This window comes from Chrysemys picta, chromosome 1 (assembly GCF_011386835.1).
Source record: "Chrysemys picta bellii isolate R12L10 chromosome 1, ASM1138683v2, whole genome shotgun sequence".
Lineage (NCBI taxonomy): Eukaryota > Metazoa > Chordata > Testudines > Emydidae > Chrysemys > Chrysemys picta.
Genome location: NC_088791.1, coordinates 128,298,096 through 128,317,720, shown reverse-complemented (window position 1 = coordinate 128,317,720; position 19,625 = coordinate 128,298,096).

The window sequence follows — 19,625 nt, the reverse complement described above, 5'->3', positions numbered from 1 at the left end:
GGCCGGAGAGCGGCGGCTACTGGCCAGGCACCCAGCCCTGAAGGCAGTGACCCGCCAGCAGCAGCACAGAAGTAAAGGTGGCAATGCCATACCATGCCACTCTTACCTCTGCGCTGCTGCCTTCAGAGCTGGGCGGCCGGAGAGTGATGGCTGCTGGCCAGGGGCCCAGCTCTGAAAGCAGCAGAGCAGAAGTAAGGGTAGCAATACCAGCCCATGCCATCCTTACTTCTGCGCTGCTGCTGGCGGTGGCGCTGCCTTCAGAGTTGGGCTCCCAGCCAGCAGCCGCCCCTCTCCAGCTGCCCAGGTCTGAAGGCAGCGCCGCCACCAGCAGAGGTAAGAGTAGCAGTACCGCAACCCCCCCCCCTACAATAACCTTGTGACCCTCCCACACACAACTCCTTTTTGCGTCAGGACCCCTACAGTTACAATGCTGTGACATTTCAGATTTAAATATCTGAAATAATGAAATTTACAATTTTTAAAATCCTATAACTGTGAAATTGCCCAAAATGGACCGTGTTTTTGGTAGGGCCTTACCAATAAGAAATATTAACATGAATAAAAAACAAACAGTGGGTACTGATTCACCTCTCAGTTGGGGCTTATGCCCACTTAACTTTGTTGGGCTGAATTCTCCTTAATTATAACAGTGTAAAACAGATGTAACTTCATCAAAGCCAAAGAGCTAATATGGTGTAAAACTAGCATAAGGGAAAAACTGAAAATATTTCAGGCTCACTGACAGTTGGGCTCATTGACTTCAGTAATATTGCTCTCAGTTTACTCCCATGTAATTGAGACCTGTCTTTCACTGTAGCAGGGTGCTGGTGCAAAAGCACCTAATTAGCCCCTGCCCAGTCAGCTCCAATCAAGGGAAGCAGATTGGGGCTGATGAAAAAGGCCTGATGCCGGCCTGAGAATTGGCAACACTTGCTGGCCTGACAAGCCAAGGGCTACAAAGGCTGGGATGGAGCCAGAAGGCAAGGGGCAGCCAGAGAGAAGTCAGTCAGGGAGGGAACTGGAGGCCAACTAGCTGAAGGCTGACTCTGCCTGTAAAAGAAATGGAATAATCCCGTTAAGCTTGTAAATAGCTAGACACTGGTGGTGGGATAACTGTAGGTAAATAAAGACACGGGTGTTACACAACCCTGAAGCCTCTCTGAACCTTATTGGGGCAGCAAGCGGGCCCCAGGAAGAGGGGCAGGTTGTGAACCCTGTTACACTCACACAAAAAAAGGATTAAAAAAAAAACCATATTCCTACAATGTTTGCGGACACTGTTGAATTTTAATATGTATGAGTAGCTGAAAGTGATATGCCTAGAAACTACAAACAAAACCGAGTCTATTCCATTCTATTTTAATCATTCAAGCAGAAAGAAATGCAAAAATAAAACACATAGTACATAATGAAAAATAAATCTAATTTTAAATAAAAATACTTTCATTTTTAATAATTTAAGAGGGTGTTAGTAACACAATAAATAGATAGGGATGTTTTTGTTTTAATATATAATTTTAACATGACAACAACTGTTTAAATGGTATTTGCAAGTTCATGTAAATATTTTATTATGCATTCTACATGGCATTTTGCTAAGCGATAATTTTATCCTTATATTTATTATTTCTACCATTTTCACAGAAAACGAAGGCTATTAAAGGTAAATTTAATTTCAAAAACTTAAAGCAATGTCAGAGCTATAATGTCTTCTTTATTCTACATCCATCTCTGCTTTATCCAGGACTATTTTCATCTGCAAATAATTCCTTAAGCTATAAATGCACAGTAAGATACATAACATACTGCATAACTGAAATGGCTTCCAGAAGGAGAATGAAAATCCAAACTGTCATCTCCAACTCTGTTTCCCAGTGACACTGAGGCAGAGTTCCACAAATAGCTGGAAAGTTATATTAAGTGACTGTCTGATGTCCTGCCAGAGTCTTTGATAGTCGTCCAGAGTACATAGGTCAGATATTGTTTATTTATAGAGAAGATAGGCACTGTTTAAATCATCTGAGATTTTAGTAGGTTTTAAATACTGTACTGTACATTACATTTTTGGTAAAAGGGGCACAGATGCATAAGATGACTGTAGAAACATCCCCTTCCCAGTTAATATGGCAGGAAAGCACTAAAGCACATTTAACTGCATCCTTATTCAGGACAGCACTTAGGAATGTGCTTAACTTTGATCATGTGTTTAAGTCCCACTGACTGGTATTTACACCGCACACCCACCATTGGTATTCCCATAGAAATGTATACATTCGTTTAAAAGAACATCTTTATCCCTCCCTTTCTCTCTTGTCCATTTAGATTGAAAGGTGTTTGCAGTGGGGACTGTCTGTCTTATTATGTGTTTGTATAGGTCCTAGCACAACTGCACCCTGATCTGACTTGGGACAACTAGATGCATAAAATAACCGAATTTCTTTTTATGCATTTTCAAAGTATATTGAATGAGATGCCTGCTATGGTATGTATAAACAACGTGACTTGCACTCTTCTCTGCTGTAAAATATTCTATTTATCATTAGCAGAGTAGCTGGGGGTCAGGACTGTTGGGCTCTTATCCCAATTCTGCCACAGACTCGTATTTTGTTCAAGTCATTCTTTCTGCACCTCTGCTCTCCTATCTGTAAAATTGAATAATGCTCACCTTTCTTAGGAAGGTGTCATATGGTGAACTTACACTCACAAGATGCTACAGAATGACTGTTACCCTTTGTTTTGTAATGAAGATGGAAAAAGAGTGCATCATGTGATTTCTGTTTTAGGCTGTCAATAATATCAGCAAATCAATCTTTGTTTTGGGTACATAACAAAAACCAGGATTTTTCTATTAATTTGACCTTTTCTTCTGATTTCAACCACATAAAGTACCAAAACAGCATTATTTAATACGTTGAACTTTGGTTCCTCCCCACTCCTCCCCCCAGCTCTCATCATATGAACAAGCTGGAAAATTAAAGTGTATTAATGCTTCTTTCTCTTGGCATTGCTTTTATTTTAGCTTTGCAGATTTTCAAACTTGACAGAACATTTAATAAGACATAATAGAAACGCTGTGTGTCAGTTCCAAGAACGAGAAAAACACTCAGTTTTAACCTGTCTGAAACAGAGCAAGCACTTGCAAGAAAGAATCCTAATAGATAGAATTACTTGTCTTCGCTAAAATATTTCTAATATTGTATCAGTTCTAACTATGATATTGGGCATTCCCATGAATGCCCATAAAGTCAATGATTTTAAAAGCTTAGTTTTGATTACTATTTTGTAATTATATTTATTTTGATAAAAACAACATTTTACCAAACTGAAATTTTAATCCATTTCTATTTTGGCTGACAAAAATAGCCTCCAATGCCCCTTCTCATGCACCGAACATGGTCATTTTTGGCCAACTCCATTGTCCCTCTGGTGCTTACTTTTTTCTGGTGTCTTGACATTTTCTGATGGCCCATTACCCCAACAATTCACTTCCTTTTGCTTTTTGCTCCACGCCGTTAACTATTATATAGTAATTTCACCCTTTGGCAGCTCTCAGATATTTCTGATTTCCCCTTTAGAGGCTCCCGTCTTTCACTACTAACCACTAGGTGCTCATGGCATTTTCCTATCCTCTTTCAACCACTCTACTGTTCTCATTGGTCCCCTCCACAAACACAATAGCTTCCTATTTCTGTTTGAGCTGTTTCCTTCCCTCTCAAACAAAGTCTTGCTTCTTTTTAAAAAAAAATAAATAAATGATTGGTTTTGTGTTAAGGCTCTAGGTACGTTGTTTATACATACCATAGCAGGCATCTCATTCAATATACTATGAAGTGTCTCTGGGTTGGGATGAAGAATCCTCCCTTGTCACTGGGAGACGAGGTCTGGAAACAGCAGAAGGTGGACCGGCTGAACAACTGGAAGAGATCGATGTACCAGAAGGGTTGCCAATCCTACAGGATTGTCCTGGAGTCTCCAGGAATTAAAGATTATGTCATGTGAGGAAACCTCCAGGAATACGCCTAACCAAAACTGGCAACCCTACGTACGGCTCTGTCTGGTCTGATTTCCCTAATGTCTCTGAGGATCAAGGGACTAGGCCAGGATAATGTCCTTTGGAAGTTTCTATTCCCCTTCTTGGATATTAGGAAATATCTGGTGTAAAGCCTATTTGCTGGTGTTGCTGAGGAACCTCCTCTACAGAACCCTTTAAAAGAAGGGAGCCTATCACCTCCAACAGGAGTTTATAATGAGAGAAACTGTGAAATTGAGGGAGCCTTCTGTGATATTGGATCAAGTAACCATCCCTGATGTTATCTAATACCCAGTGATCAAAAGTAATCTCATACCAGATGTTGAAGAGGAAAGAGAGATCAGAACCGAAATGAAGTGAGAGAAGTATATGGCTCTGAAGCATCCTGTCGAAAGTGATGTTTGGGAGCTAATGGCAAAGATAACATATGGTGAGGGATCCTACTTCTGTATTGTGTACTTTTTACAGGAGCCATTTTAGAAGAGGCTGGATGTTCATATCACCTCTCAGGTTGTAGACTCTGTTGTTGTTGAACAGTGGGAGACTGTCTCTGAAACCAAAAGGCTGTGTAATTTGGCTTTCAATTAGTCCTTAGTTCATGCTTTGCTGCACATTGGGCTACCCACATTTGCTATCCTTGCCTGTCAACTGCCCTTCTCTCCAAATCTTTCCATTTCATGTTGATGTCGTTCAGAATTGTTCATTTCCATGTTATTCGCAGTCTTCCTTTTTTTCTTCTTGCGTTTTCTGGTTTTCGTTCAAGGGCGGTATTTGGTAAGTGTTCTTTTTCCATTCTCAGTACATGTCCCAGCCACTGATGTCTTCTTTTGTAGATTATTTGTGAGAGGGTGCATTGTCCAGTCATTTTTCTGACTTCTTCATTTGTCTTCCTATCGCTATATGTTATTCCCAATATTCTTCTCAGAAATTTGTGATGAAATACCAAGAAAGATACACAAAAGCTGGATGTAAGTTGCCATGTCTCACTGCTATATGTTACGATGGCGATAACAATTGTTTTGTATATGTTCAGTTTTGTCTTGAGGGAGATGTTTTGAGTTGCCTGATGTTTTTAAGTTTTTCAAATGAAGTGTTTGCCTTCCCGATTCTTCTTATTTCCTCGGAACTAGTACCGTCTTGGCTGATGGTACTTCCAAGATACGTAAAATTGTCCACCTTCTCCAGTTTCTCTTCAATTTTGATTTCTGTCCCTGTAGTCACCATTAAAATGACTTTACATTTCTTTGCATTGTATCTCAAACCTATCTTCTCTATTACTACTTTTACCTAGTCTGTGAATTTTTGTAGTCTGTTGGCATCTTCACTGATAAGAGCGATGTTGTCAGCAAAGTCTAGATCAAAGTCTAGATTTGTATTCAATTGAATTGTTGAATTGAATTGTTCCATTTTAGGCCATATGTATCACTGTTTTAATCCATAGTTGATGACCAGCATAAACTTTAGTAACAGATGCAAATTGGTAGGTGACTCTCTATGGGCTTGTCTAGATGGGATTTTTATTACATGACAAGCCAGGGTGTGACTCTGCAACACACTGGTTTGCTGTGCAGTAACATCCCATGTGGACACTGCTACAGTGCAATAAAAGTTCGAAAGTGCCCATTGATGAAGTACCATTTCAAACAGCAATGTTCACTGCTGTGTAAAAGTGTCCACACAGGACGTTACTTCACAGCAAGCTAGTTCACTATAGATCCACACCCTGACTTGACACACAGTTACATCCCATGTAGACAAGTCCTTGAGCTTTTCCAGCATCATCTGCCTAACCACTAAAGAGGTCAGAGCCCTCAAAAGTTAGGCCCTTAATTGGCTTCTGACTCAGTTTGAAGCCAGACATGATGTTTGAAGCTCTTCTCAGAGCTATACCAGTGACCATCTCTCTCACCATTGAATCTGAGGTGTCATATATTAACGCCGGTGCCAAAGACAATATCACTGTGTCAGGTTTTGCAGTATGTCAGAGAGATTATGAACTTCCAAATTCAGGGCTGCATAAATAACTGAAGAAGGCCCTGCATAATACCTTTCCATTTCCAATGGAGTATTGGTTAAGGAAGCCAAATGGGATCTCCAGATTGGACTGGTAGAACTTTCATGGCCAGTTCTGAGGGGATCCAGTGTTCTTCTGGGATATTTTGGTTTGAAGCCAGAAGTGAATATCACTGCATAGAGTCAAGCAACAGAGGCAACGCTAATAGCATCAACGGAGGGGTGATGTTCTCTGATAAGTGGAGAAATCGACTGTGTCAGAGGTATTAGCACTGGTCAGGTAGCTATATATTTAAGCAACAGAGACTGACTTGAGGATTGAGTGCCAAAGGTGACAGTGAAACCAATAAGGAGTCCCCAAAGGAAACATGTGCCAGTGGCAGAAATGCAGAGTGATGCTTCCTCCTCTTCTCCTCCTTGGACTCTCTGGAACATGTAATCTTCTTTTGCACCAGAGCAGCAACAGGCAGAGATCTGGAAATCTGCCTTTTGGTTATGGTGTTGACTTTAAAGCTGCCAAAGGAGGCTGCAGTGCCAATGACAGTGCCGACAGAGATTGCAGTACTGCTGCAGACTGTCCAGATGAAGCTTGCAGTGCTGGACCATGCCAGGTGGGAAGCTTAGCTGCTAATGCTATTTTGCCTTGGAGAGGTGGATCTCAGGCCTGATATCGAGCCTAGTGGATAGAAGAGGAATGCACTTCCTTATGAAGTCTGAATTGATGATGTCATCCTAGCACAAGTGCATCCTCGCTACTGCACGCTCTCCCCAGTGAACCTGGCTTTTCTATACAGTTCCACAGCTCAACGCCAGCAGGAATGAATTCTATTAGTGGGAATGCACAGAGGCCCTTGAAGAATAAACTTAATTTCTTAACTTCCCTTCATAATTAAAATATTGAAGAGCCTTTATATTCCTTGTTGCTAATTTCCATAATATCCCCCTTTTACCGCATCAATATCCTTTCTACAAGAGTGTGCACAATACTCTTCTGCACAGTGAGGTAGTGAATGACTAGAAATAGTTAAACTGGCTGTAATAAAATAATGGAAACCACCCCAAACTCAATCTCAACCTGACATTTTGGGTTTGAATAAATGTTAATTACAGTTAGTCAAAAAATCAACAAGAAATGTTAAGGGCATTTTTCAACAATTTTTACTGTCTTTATAAAAATTTGGTCAAAAGTTTTTCATTGTCCAAACATTTCTAAATAGCCCCATAATTGGGTGTAAAAACATTTTTTAAACTTTTTAAACTTTTGATTAAAAAATGTCAGGTGTTCCTTTTCATTGAAAATAATTTTTTTGGCAAAAATATTTGAAAACTTAGGAAATTTCAACCAGTTTTATTCATTATGCAAGTGTTCCATTTCAATTCTGTCTTGTTTTCATAACACTGTACTGTCATTGATTTTTAAGACCAGAAAGGGTCATTATGATAATCACAGGTCATATATTTCACCAATAATTCACTTCTTGGTTCTAGAAAGGACAAGAAAACAGAACTGACAGAATAACATGAGAAAGGCAATTCAGTCTCTCTCTCAGTATTTCCAGCATCACCAGAAGCAGATAGCACCAAAAATCTCATCAGAGAACCTGTTCTCAAAAGACTATCAATCTAATTTTGCAAACTCAACAGATTGAGCTAAATAGCCAAACTTTTTTATACTTCTCTGAACAGACGGTCTGAACCATGAAGAAAGGGCAGTAGGGTTTGATTAAAAATATAGGAAATGGGGGAAGGAGGACACAGAGATATCACAAATAGTATGTGCCATTTAATAAACTTTAAGACAGTTAAGAGTTTGTTTTTATTTTTTAGGTAGAAATTTTAAAATGTTGGATTTTATAATGGATTATAATTCTACCAACTGAAATTGCCTTTAAGTAGACTTGGCAATCAATACTGCCATTTATAGTCCATAATAAATGCTTTGGTTGCAGTGCAGCACAAAGGAGGTAGTCAATTACTTGGAAACATGCTTTCAGTTTCGGTAATGGGAGGTAATTTTTAACATTTTAAGGAAAAGACTGCATTGTTTAGAGTGAAGACGAGAATTTTGCCTCGTCTTCGGTCTAAACAATGCAATAGTTTCTTTAAAATGTTAAAAATTACCTTCCATTATCTAAATTGAAAGCATTTTTCTGAGGTTTTGGCTAGGCAGGGTTATCGCCAAGGGGTCAGGTATTTCAGTGATTTATTTCACTTGAAGTTAAAGTAACAATAGTTGCTGTTTCTTTGTTTTTAGAAATTTAGGGGGAGAAATCTAACTTTTTAAAGTTTGGTGTCCCACCACTCATATCTTTTTGATTCTAGTTCTTCTAAGGCTTAAACCAAACTTCCTGCTTTTCATAGAGGTCCTATTGGAAATGCAACCACATGGAGACAGATGAGAAAAAGAGGTCTGGATTGAGAAGCTCGCGGAAGCCAGCAGCAATGGTACAAATCTGGGGCCAGATTCGGTGTTGCATCTCTCAGGAAGCAAAGATGGCTTTATCTTTGTGCCTCCTGAATTCCAGGCTGTTGTGGATACCAGCATGACCCCCAATGAAAATGAGAGCCTTCAGTTTATAGAAGCTTTATCCAGCTTCTTAAGAGCTGCTCCAAAACCCAGAATTGCTGTGGAGGACAGTGTAGGGATGCTATTACACTCCTCTGCTGGTGGTAGTCTCCTGAGGGACTTTGTAGCCCTCTTATGCCCAAGTGTTGTAAAGGGGCCACAGCAGGGGCTGTAATCTGACTCCTGATCTTTAAAATTTAATTCTGCAGTGAGATCTGCTAGTGAGTGGACTCTGCAGAGGGGTAGGGATCTGTGCTATTTTGCAGGAATGGCACCTTTGGCCTACACTAAATGTTAATGCTATCTAAACAATTTCATCAGAGGAATTTCCAAAGCAAGATCACAATTTAACATGTAAATCAACACCTCTACACTATTTTAAACTCCAGACTTTGTAAGAGGTTCTTATTGTTAATATACTTGGAGGAGTCCTGCAACAAATGAAATTTTGAGACTAGCAAACCACTGATAAAGTTAGTGCAGGCTATTTTGGAAAGACGTTGAGCAAGGGTTTGATAATTTAAGACTAGAAGGAGTTTTTCACAATAATTAGGAACAGTTCAGAAAAGGTCAACAGTTCAGAAAAACAATAATCTTTTTAGGAATATTAAGTGATTTAAATAAAATGCACTGATGGGATGACAATCTATTCATTATAAATTATTAATGTCCCAAAATTACTTTAAGTAAATTGTTGTGAATCAGAAATGTTATTTCTCTGAAAACTTTCCATTAGGGCAGTTGCAAATAATTTTGTTGTATCATAATTGTATTTTATTTAGAGAAATGGATACTGAGATACAGTTAAGAAATAAAAACTGTTCATGATGACAAATACTGTTAACTAATATTTTTGCTGAAAGGAAAAAAGTAATTTGTTTTCTGCAGTAACATGTTACTCATAATTTTACTGTGCTTGTCTGATCACCAGTCAAAATTCAAACATAACAAATCTCCTAGTGCTGTAACCATCAGCTCATAGAACATTAAGTAACACTGGAAATTAATCATGCAAATTATTTTGTGCTTGAACTGACAACCAATTGTACCACCCATAGATATGGTGTATGTTTTATTTTAGGTTACTGGCTATTCTCATACAATATACTTCATGTTTATTGTTAATAATGTTAGTTCAAGGCTTTCTTTTTCTTTCTGCTTCAAATTGTAGCTTCTGCTCAAGAAATTACAGAGATGATTCGTACAGTAATTTTTGCATTATAATCACTTTGTAATTGACATGTGACTGAATAATTTTTATAAATAAAGTCCCAACAGTTAAAATTGATTTAGACATGATATAATCAAGCCACTTGAGGAAAATTATAATACTCTAGTATTCCTTTTCAAAGTTTACACTTGAGGGTTTTGGCAACAATTGCTCACTGTGCTAACGTGGGTGCAACTCCAATAGTGGGTGTGAGAGTGCAGAGGAAGCTCTTAAAGCCTCTGGCATTTTTAACACCTTGTTTTTTAGACCTGCTTTGAGGAGGGTTAGACAACTTAATGGTAAAAATACTGGCAAGCTGTGGGAGCTTTATAGTATTAATGGCCTGGTTAAGAGTTTAACTTCTTATATAAGCAAAACTGGATAAGTTATGGATGGTGCACCCACCATTCAGCTTTCACTCTCTATTTGTTATGTATTGTTATTTTTAATTATTTCCATATGGTAGTGCCTAGAGACCCCCGACTGAAATCACTGTTCGATCCTGCCAGGGGCATGTGAACACATAGTGAGGAACAGCTCCTGGCCCAAAGTCTAAACTTTGTCTAAACAGAGACGAGAGCAACAGAGGATAGAAAGGTAAAATGAGGCACAGAGGGTGAAGTGACTCGTCCTAGGTCACACAGCAGGTCAGTAGTAATCTCAGGAGTAGAACCCCAGTGTCCTGAATTTGAGTCCATTGCCTAACCAAGTGAACCATTCTGCCTGCCCCTTATTTCAACCAGTTTTGATTGAGAATCTTACTCTTTAAAATATTTTTGGTATTTTAATACAATAACACATCTTGATACATTTAAACTTCTGATCACAGGAAGGAAACTGGGTGACATCCCAGACCGATTTCACATCAACCCATGGTATTATGTGGGGTCTTAATCCCAGAACACTTTCACCTTTAGGTGAGTGAAACAGCTATTCCCAGTGTGTGACAGATCCACAATAACTGACATGCAATGACCTAAAATACCAAGGAAGCCCCATGGTATGCTTTGCCAAAGATGGTACGTTTTAGCCAAGGAGTTACAGAAGTACACTGCTCTGTGGTATAAAGGTCATGGAAGTCCCAGTGTGCAAAGGGGGGTGAATACTGCCCATAAAGATGGGCAAGAAGACAATACTGAGTTCCACGTTCCACAGGATGACAATGGACTCCACAGTGGATGTTTGGGTTCTGGGTTATTTTTTATTAATAATATTATGTAGCAGTTTCATCTATACATCTCACGTACTTTACAAAGGGAGGGTAAGTATCAATATTCTCATTTCTGAGATGGGGAATCTGAGGCTTAGAGAGATGAAGTAACTTGCCTCAAATGACACAGCATATTGGTGGCAGAACCAAAAACAGTACCCAAGTCATCTTTTCAAGCCCAATGCCATATCCACGGGAGCACACTTCCCCCATATATAGTCAATAAAATATGAATACAAAAAATAGCAGGCATTCCAGTACTAACTGATTGTGAATATTTGTTTGATTCCTACATTACTCATGGTGTGAGCCTTCAGATACGTACTACTGCATGCTTCTTAGGTGGCAATATGTGGTACAACTTTTTAATTTAGATACTAGCAACATATCTTAACTGCACTTCATTATGAAGTATGTTGTTTTGTTTAAAATACCTAATAAAAAAAGAACACTGTACTTAGAATACAAGGTTGAAATTTTTAGTAAAATACTGACCTTCTACGCACTCCTTATTGACTTGAAGTTCATGCAATCATTTTATTCTACTTTTGTATAAAACAGTTGACTCTGTGTATTGCACTGAAGAGACACTCAAAAAGTAAATTGTTCAATATCAGTAACCAAACTTCACTAAGTGCTACACACACTTTTAACTCCTTCTGAATCTTGATGAAGCTTAAAAATAATACTATAGATTCAACTGTCAATTTCTTTTGTTTCTTGTCCTCAACCTGAGATTTCCTGATTAACTGTATGTTCTATCTAAGTCCCTGATTCTGAAAAAAACTTACACATGGGTTTAATTTTAATCATGTGAGCAGTCCTATTTACTATAATGAGACTATTCACTTCAGTTTAGTTAATCATGGATGAAAATGTTAGCAGGATTTGGGCCTAATTTTCTAGCATATAACCTTATTCAAAAACTATTACTGCTATATTTAGAATATCAATAATAATAAGTTAGAGTCTGCACTTATATAGCACACCTTTCATCTCAGGATCTCAAAGAGCTTTGAAAATGAATCACTATTACTATTCTTATTTTAGAAATAAAACACGCAGATTGAATAGATTACTGTTTCAAATTGATCACCCTACTTTTCCCTATTAGTAAAACAAAATTCTAGTTTAGTATAATCCAGTGGTTAACAACCAGTGGTACTTCTTTGCAACTTACTCCTGGCACAACCTTCATATCCTAATGATAAACCTCTGCTCTAGGGCCTGAAATCCTGCAACTGCCTAGCTCCCATTCAGTTGAGTGTGCACTAACGGATCAAATTCACCTCAGTGCAGATGCCCTTTGCACCACTTAAACCCCCAGAAAAGTCCTTAATGCACAGCTTTAAACTGGGTCTTAAGTGGTACACAGGCCATTGTGCTGCCCTCTGTATTGAAATGCATTTCACCTTAATCCACTGGTTTAAGTTGGGAAGCTCCAAATCCTTGTTATACTTAGGACCTGATCTCCACTGTGTTCAATGGGCACTAACTTGGCCCATTAGTTAGTAACAGGGAACCTAGTGAATTCTGTTTAAGTGAGAGTCAGAAAAAAGACTAGTTGACGCACTCATTCCTGTGATGCCTCTGCTATGCTCATAGGAGTGAACGGTGGTACAAATATATTCCGCTAGTAAGTATACATAGATATCATTGAATATCCACAGGGGTCCTAATCTGCTGAGTTTTAAGGCACCACTTTTACCCAATAAAACTAGGGTGACCAGATGGCAAATGTGAAAAATTGGGACGGGGTGGGGTGGTAATTGGTGCTTATATAAGAAAAAGCCCCAAATATCAGGACTGACCCTATAAAATCAGGACATCTGATCACCCTAAGTAAAGCAATCATCATAACAAGAATCAAAATACACAGTGGTATTTAGACTAAATAACCCTAGTTTTTTCTCCTTTTCAGGGTATTTCCATTCATTTATACTGTATTTCATCATCACCATTCATGAGTTAATGGAAGCAGTTTTCTTCAAGCTCATTACCGTATGTGCTTGTACAGTGCCCAAAACCACGCATAGAGTATTGGTGAGTATAGTGAGCTCAGAAATACCTGAAAGCCTCTCAATGGATTCTCAGAAGCCTTTTCTTTGTGTGCCTTGATTTCATCTTGCCAAATAACTACTGTATCTTTTTGGGTGCAATCTGTGACAGACATACTGTGGGTAAGGGAAAAAGCAAACTTAGTAAATGTGAATTTGGTAGGAATTTAAAGAAGATTTAAAGCAAAAGCCGACATATCATAAAATAAATATTTAAATTCTGTTCCGTCCCCCCTACTGTCTGTTTCACTGACCCAACATTTCATGTGGAGTAGATAAACAAGAAACGCTAAACAAATTGTGTTGTTTCATAGAGAAGGATGTTTTCTTTAAAGCATATGGATTCTAGCAAAATACACTCCACCCTAATTACGGTGACCATATTTCCCAAATGGAAAACGGGGCCACTCATTCAAACCCTGCTGGCCCCCTCTCCACTAGGATATCACTGATGGATTAAACCTTGCCAGCCTCCACGCCAGGCTATCACTGGTCAATTGAACCCTCCCGGCTGTCTCCACCTCTGCACGGGATTGGCATCTCCGCTCGCCTCCCCCATATTCCTCCGACTGCACTGCATCCCACTTTTTTGACAAAAGTGGGCATTTGTCCCTTTTGCTCTGGCAAACTGATCAAGGTGGCCAGAGGAAATGGGACAAATGCCCTCTTTTGCCAAAAAAAGTCAGGACAGCCAGCACAGGGCTTAAAAAAGAGACTGTCCTAGCCAAAACTGGACGTATGGTCACCCTAACCCTAAATAAAAATATTTCCATTCTAGATTCACCTTTCCAGACAAAAGTCTTCCTCTGAGTTACTTTGATAAAGAGGCCGAATACTCTGTCAGTGTAAATTAGTATGGCTACATTGACTAGAATAAAGCTGCACCAGTTACCAGCAGAGAATTTGGTTCCTATGTGTGTAACAATCTGTGCAGGATTTCTTTAACTAGATGAAAGTAAGCACAATGTAGAAACTATTAGGTTTACTATTACTGTAGAAGAGTTCCGTGTTCTCTCTATAAAGTATCTAAGAATTGTCTGCTTAATTTTTCTTAAAGGAAAAGGGGGGGAGGGATAGCTCAGTGGTTTGAGCATTGGCCTGCTAAACCCAGGGTTGTGAGTTCAATCCTTGAGGGGGCCACTTAGGGATCTGGGGCAAAATCAGTACTTGGTCCTGCTAGTGAAGGGCAGGGGGCTGGACTCAATGACCTTTCAAGGTTCCTTCCAGTTCTAGGAGATGGAATATCTCCATTTAAAAAAAAAATCATCAACGTATTAGACAAAGACTAGTCAACTATATCTCTGTATCATAGTTGCACACAGATTTGGAGAAGAATGGAGGTGAGGAAGTGTCCTTATGTGTACCTCTGTTTTTCTTTCTCCAGCCCATCCTTTAATGTCTTTTTTGCCTCCAAACTTTTCTCTCATCCATCCATGGGCCCTGTGCCATTGTGACCATACTTTTGATGGCTGGTCTGGATATGGCTGCCTCAGAAATCAAGTCAACTTTGCTACTATCACTGGTACATCAGTGAAACCCACTGCCATTAGGCCATCTGGCTGGTGCAACTGTCACCCATGTATTATAAACCTTCTTAGATTCTTTGCATGGATCTACCCGTGTCAGAAGGAACTGTATACATAAGGTATCACTTTATGACTTGTAACATTTAAAAAAAAATCATGATTATTATAATTGCTTATCTTTAAATATTTGCCAACACATTTACTATGATCAATTAATTATCATTCTAAATTACAAAAATGCCAAGAAAAGGGAAATTTATTATTTGTGGATAATATTTAGTTCTTCAACCTTTAAAAAAAAAGAGTTGGGTGAAGTTAAGTGCTCATTAAAGTTGAACAGCACTAGTTACAGGCAGGTGCCATATAAACAGGAACTTTATGGCCTCCCCCAATGGGCATCAATCCTAATCTGTAACACACTTGCTACTCCAGGTCTGGACTGCTCCTCATCAGCAAGTGCCAGTCATAACAGACTGTACAATCATTTGTTATGTGTTCAAAGATCACACATGATTTAGGCCTAATTTAAATCCAGTTTTAGTGGTGAAAGTCTGATGCATCAACTCACAGTTTCAACTACCCTGGTTCTCTAATGATGAGCTTTCTTTTCATTCTTTCAAAACACATTTTGCTTTTGGTAATTTCTAAATTTGCAAACAAACATATATATTTAAAATGTCTTTTTAAAAGAATTACTGTGCACGTGAAGTACTTTTCAAAAAAGCTTTCATTGCATGTCTGTTATTTTGGATTTGTCACACACATTCACACAGGCCTAAAATGTTCAAATGGGACAAGTGTTTTGGGTGCCTCACTTTGTGGATGCTGAACTTGAGATATTTTAAAGGGAATTAAAGAGGGTGTTAAGCAGCTTCTAAAGATCAGGCCTTCTTAAGGCGTCTCAAATTGGATACCCAATACCACTCATTTGTTTGTAAAATATAAGCCATGATATCGTGTAATGGCTCTGAAGTAGCTATTGCAAGCAGTATACTAAACAGCTTTACATCTTAGCACCACATGGGCTCTCAGAGCATTTTATTTACTTATGGCTAAATTCTGCCCTTATTAACAGCTATAAACCTCATTGACCTAAGCAGTGAAACAGTAGAAGAACTGGGGAGATAAAGGAGAGGGTGTGGCCTGGCTTGCTAGAGGGAGCCTACAGAGAAGATTTTTATGGTTGTCAGATTTTCTATAAAGAAGTGGGGAAGAAGCAAGCTATGGGACATAGGAACACTTGACAAAGCCATAGAGTAACCCATTGAGGCTCAGAAGCTCCAATGTTCTTAAGGATTATCAAAGATGACCTCCCATCTAGGATACAAGAGGGAAATGAAGAAGAGGAGGTTATTCACCTTGTGGAAGAAATACAGTGATTGCACAGAGTGAATAATCTCTACTTCTTTGAATAGTGATCCCTATGGGTCCTCCACTTCAGATGACTTCTGAGCAGTATCCCCAGAAGGAGGAGGTACTAAAGACAGAACCGCACAGCCAACTGCCGCGTCATATCTAGAGGCATGGAACAAGGCTCAGTGTTTGGAGAAAGTATGTATTGAAGACCACCTGGTGGCTCTGCAGATCTACGTTACTGGAACATCTTTAAGTAGGGTCATAGACATTGATTGTGACCTTGTAGCATGGGCTAATACCCCAGCAGGAGGCTGGGCATTGACAATGTCATAGCAAGCGATAATACACCATGAAATCCACCTTGGCAGAAACAGTGGCTCCATTAGATCTACCTGCAATGGAGATAAAAAGTTTAGGAGACTTCCAAAATGCTTTGATCCTATCTAGATAGAAGGCCAATGCTCTTCTGCCTTCTAAGGTATGGAAAGAAGCTTCCTGTCCTAGAGCTATGTGGTTTCAGAGGAAAAAAATGGTAAACGGATAGTCTGGTTCAGGCAACATTTGGACAACACCTTACATACAAATTTTGGGTATGGACATAGGAAAAAAACTTGTCCTTGAGGAATACCATAAAGGGAGGCTCCACCATCAAGGCCCCAATTTCTCCAACTCTTTCAGCCTATGTAATGGCTATTGAAAAGCCTTCTTCGTAAACAGATTCAATAAGGAACATTTCAAATGGGAGTCTTGTGAGACTCTGAGAACTAGATTAAAGTCTCAAACTGAGAGGTGGTCTATACTTGATGGAAGAGGATCCCCTGTCCTTTAATGAAGCTTACTATTGTATGATGAGAAAATATGGAGAAACCCTTTAACTGGAGAACGAAAGTCTGTTACTGCAGCCAAATGAACCTTGATCGAGCTACTTGATAAACCTGTTTTCTTCAGTTGTAGCAGGTAATCCAGGATAAGCAAAAATGAAGAAGATTCAGGTGTGAATGTTCACACCAATAGCTAAATCATTTCCACTTCTGTAGGTAATTATTATGGTGAAAGCAGCAAAGAGTCCTGTGGCACCTTACAGACTAACAGACGTTTTGGAGCATGGTTAGGTTCTTTCCTGCTGTTTTATAACACCTGCTGTACCTCTTCAGAACAAGCAGATTTTATCCCCATGAGCCATCAAGGAGCCATGTCTTGAGGAAGGGAAGTTCCAGTTTGGTATGAAGCACTTGGCTGATGTTCTGTGAGAGGAGACAAGGAGTGCACAGAAGATTGTTTGCTGGTCCAGCAAACAATCAAAACAAGTAAGGATACCATTCTTGTCTCAGCTACATTGGGACTATCAGGATAATCCTGGCTTTGTCCTGCCTGTTTTTGTTCATCACAGTTAGAATTAGAGGTATTGGCGGAAACGTGTAATACAGGCCCTTCATCCAAGAAAGGAGGAAGGAGTCCCCAAGGGATTGGAAGCCAAGATCCCTTCTTGGACAGAACAGATGACAGTTCCTGTTTGTAGTGGTGGCAAAGATGCTCACTTCCAGGCACTCTCAAATTTGAAATATTTCATCTAGGATTCATAGATCCAATTCCCATTAATAGTCCTGGGAAAAGCACCTGCTGAGGGCATTGGCCATGGAGTTTTGTACTTTGGGAAAATACTCTGGTTTGTATTGCTGACTGGAGGATGTTCAGTAACTTGTGTTGCAATTCCTTAACTTCTTCGAGTGGTATCTGAAGGGAGTCTGCCACTTGTTTAATGAGATCTTGGCCTAAAGTCATCGGCCACGGACAGTGGTGGGGGCATTGCCGCTTTGTTTGGTGATGATGAGATGATGGCAGTTTGAGGGGTAGCCTCCTTATCTGCCTTGGTATCCTGTGTCTCAAATGTCTCCTCCTGCCGGGGAATGGTCTGAGGTGGGTAGAGTTTGTGTCTCCCTATCATTCCAGTGAGCTAAGCTCGGCGCCCTCAAAAACTGCTGTCTGTAAGCAGCCCCGGGGTCCCAGTATGCCCATTGTGGAGTTCCATACAGGAGAGGAGGTGACATCCATTAAATTTGTTCTTGTCATTTGTGGTAACTTCTCTGGGCTTCCTCTTGCCTCTGTGATCAACATAGAAGGGGGTGAGTGGGAGACCCCTGCACAGAAATAGAAGAAGTTGAATGGACTGAAAGGAGGCCAAGCTGAAAATGGTGGCAAGCCAGGAAGTACTGGTGACAGACGAATGTCCAGTGACTGAGCGAGTCTCAGTACTGAGAGGCATTCAGTACCTATGTGCAGCGGAGACTACAGTTCCTATGCTACAGTTAAGTCCTTTGAGTATCTATATTCTTTAGGTACCAAATGGAATGATGGTCACTCTCAAAGTGAATGGTACCAAAAGCTTAGATTGCTCTGATAAAGGCTTCGACAGAGGTGGATACTTTGATTTACACGGTACCAAGGGATTCCTCAAGGTGGGTACCAGAGGTAGGATTGTGTCCGGTGGTACTGTTCTGGAGGAATGTCTCTCCTTGCTGCTCTTGACACACCCAGATGGTACCAAAGATCGCTCAGAGTCTTGTTTGCTCTTAGAATATCTATGGGGTTTCCTGGCTCTGTGGGTACTAGAGAAACCTGTAGCCTGAATGTTACTGGACAGAGAAGTCAACAGTTCTGAGACCACAGACCCAGTGAGAGATTGAGATCTTTTAAGAGCACACTCCTTGCGAGGTGAGTCAGAGCTCCTCTTCCTGGGACCTTTGGAGGACTCTGAAACCTTCCCTTTTCTGGGGCAGTCTAAGCCGATGTCGGCAGCTTGCTGGATCTGCCTGGAAACTGATGTACAGGGGGATTCTCCTGACCTGGCTCTGAAGCAGGGTGAAGGGAGTGCTGCAACATAAGAAGCCTCAGCTTGTTTTCTCGGTTCTTCTTCTAGCCCTGGACATAAGGGCTAAACAGAAGCTACACTTCTGTGGAATGTGCGGCACTCTCAGGTAGCGAATGCACTTGGAGTGGCCATTTTTAACAGGGATGATGTCTCAGCAAGTGAGGAAGTGTTTGAACCCCGGAAAGCCAGGAATGCCTTCCCAAGAGGAGGACAAAGGGAAAAAAATGTTGCACTTTCACTAATAAAACTAAATTAACAACTATACTAAGCTAAACTAATACTAAAATGTTAATAGATGAGGCACGTTCAAGTCAGACATGCCAGAGCTCCTTCCCAGGCCAAGGTGGTTGAGAAGAAAGTGAAGGCAGTTTGCCCATGCAGCCGTATATAGCCTCAAAGTGGGGCACAAGGATGTGTAGAGCACATGCATGGGCTGAACGGACGTTGCTAGTGAAAATCTCCAATCATGGGATACGTGCACCTGAAGTCCTCAAACTGCCAGTTGCATTAAATAAAACAAAAGCAAAAATTACCGCTGTAACAGGAATACAAAAAAGTGACCTAATCTACAAAATATGTCCACAACAGACCTGATTCTGCTCCCACTCAAGTCAATGGAAATTTCATCTTCAGTTAAAGATCCTACTACCTGTGTGAAGCAAAGCATTACTGACTTGTAATGTGACATGCTTAAAACATATGTCAAATATAATTGGGTCAGATAAGAGATTATATGCAATGGCATGATTTTCAAATTTCCTAAAGCTTCAATGCAGTATAAAGTTGTA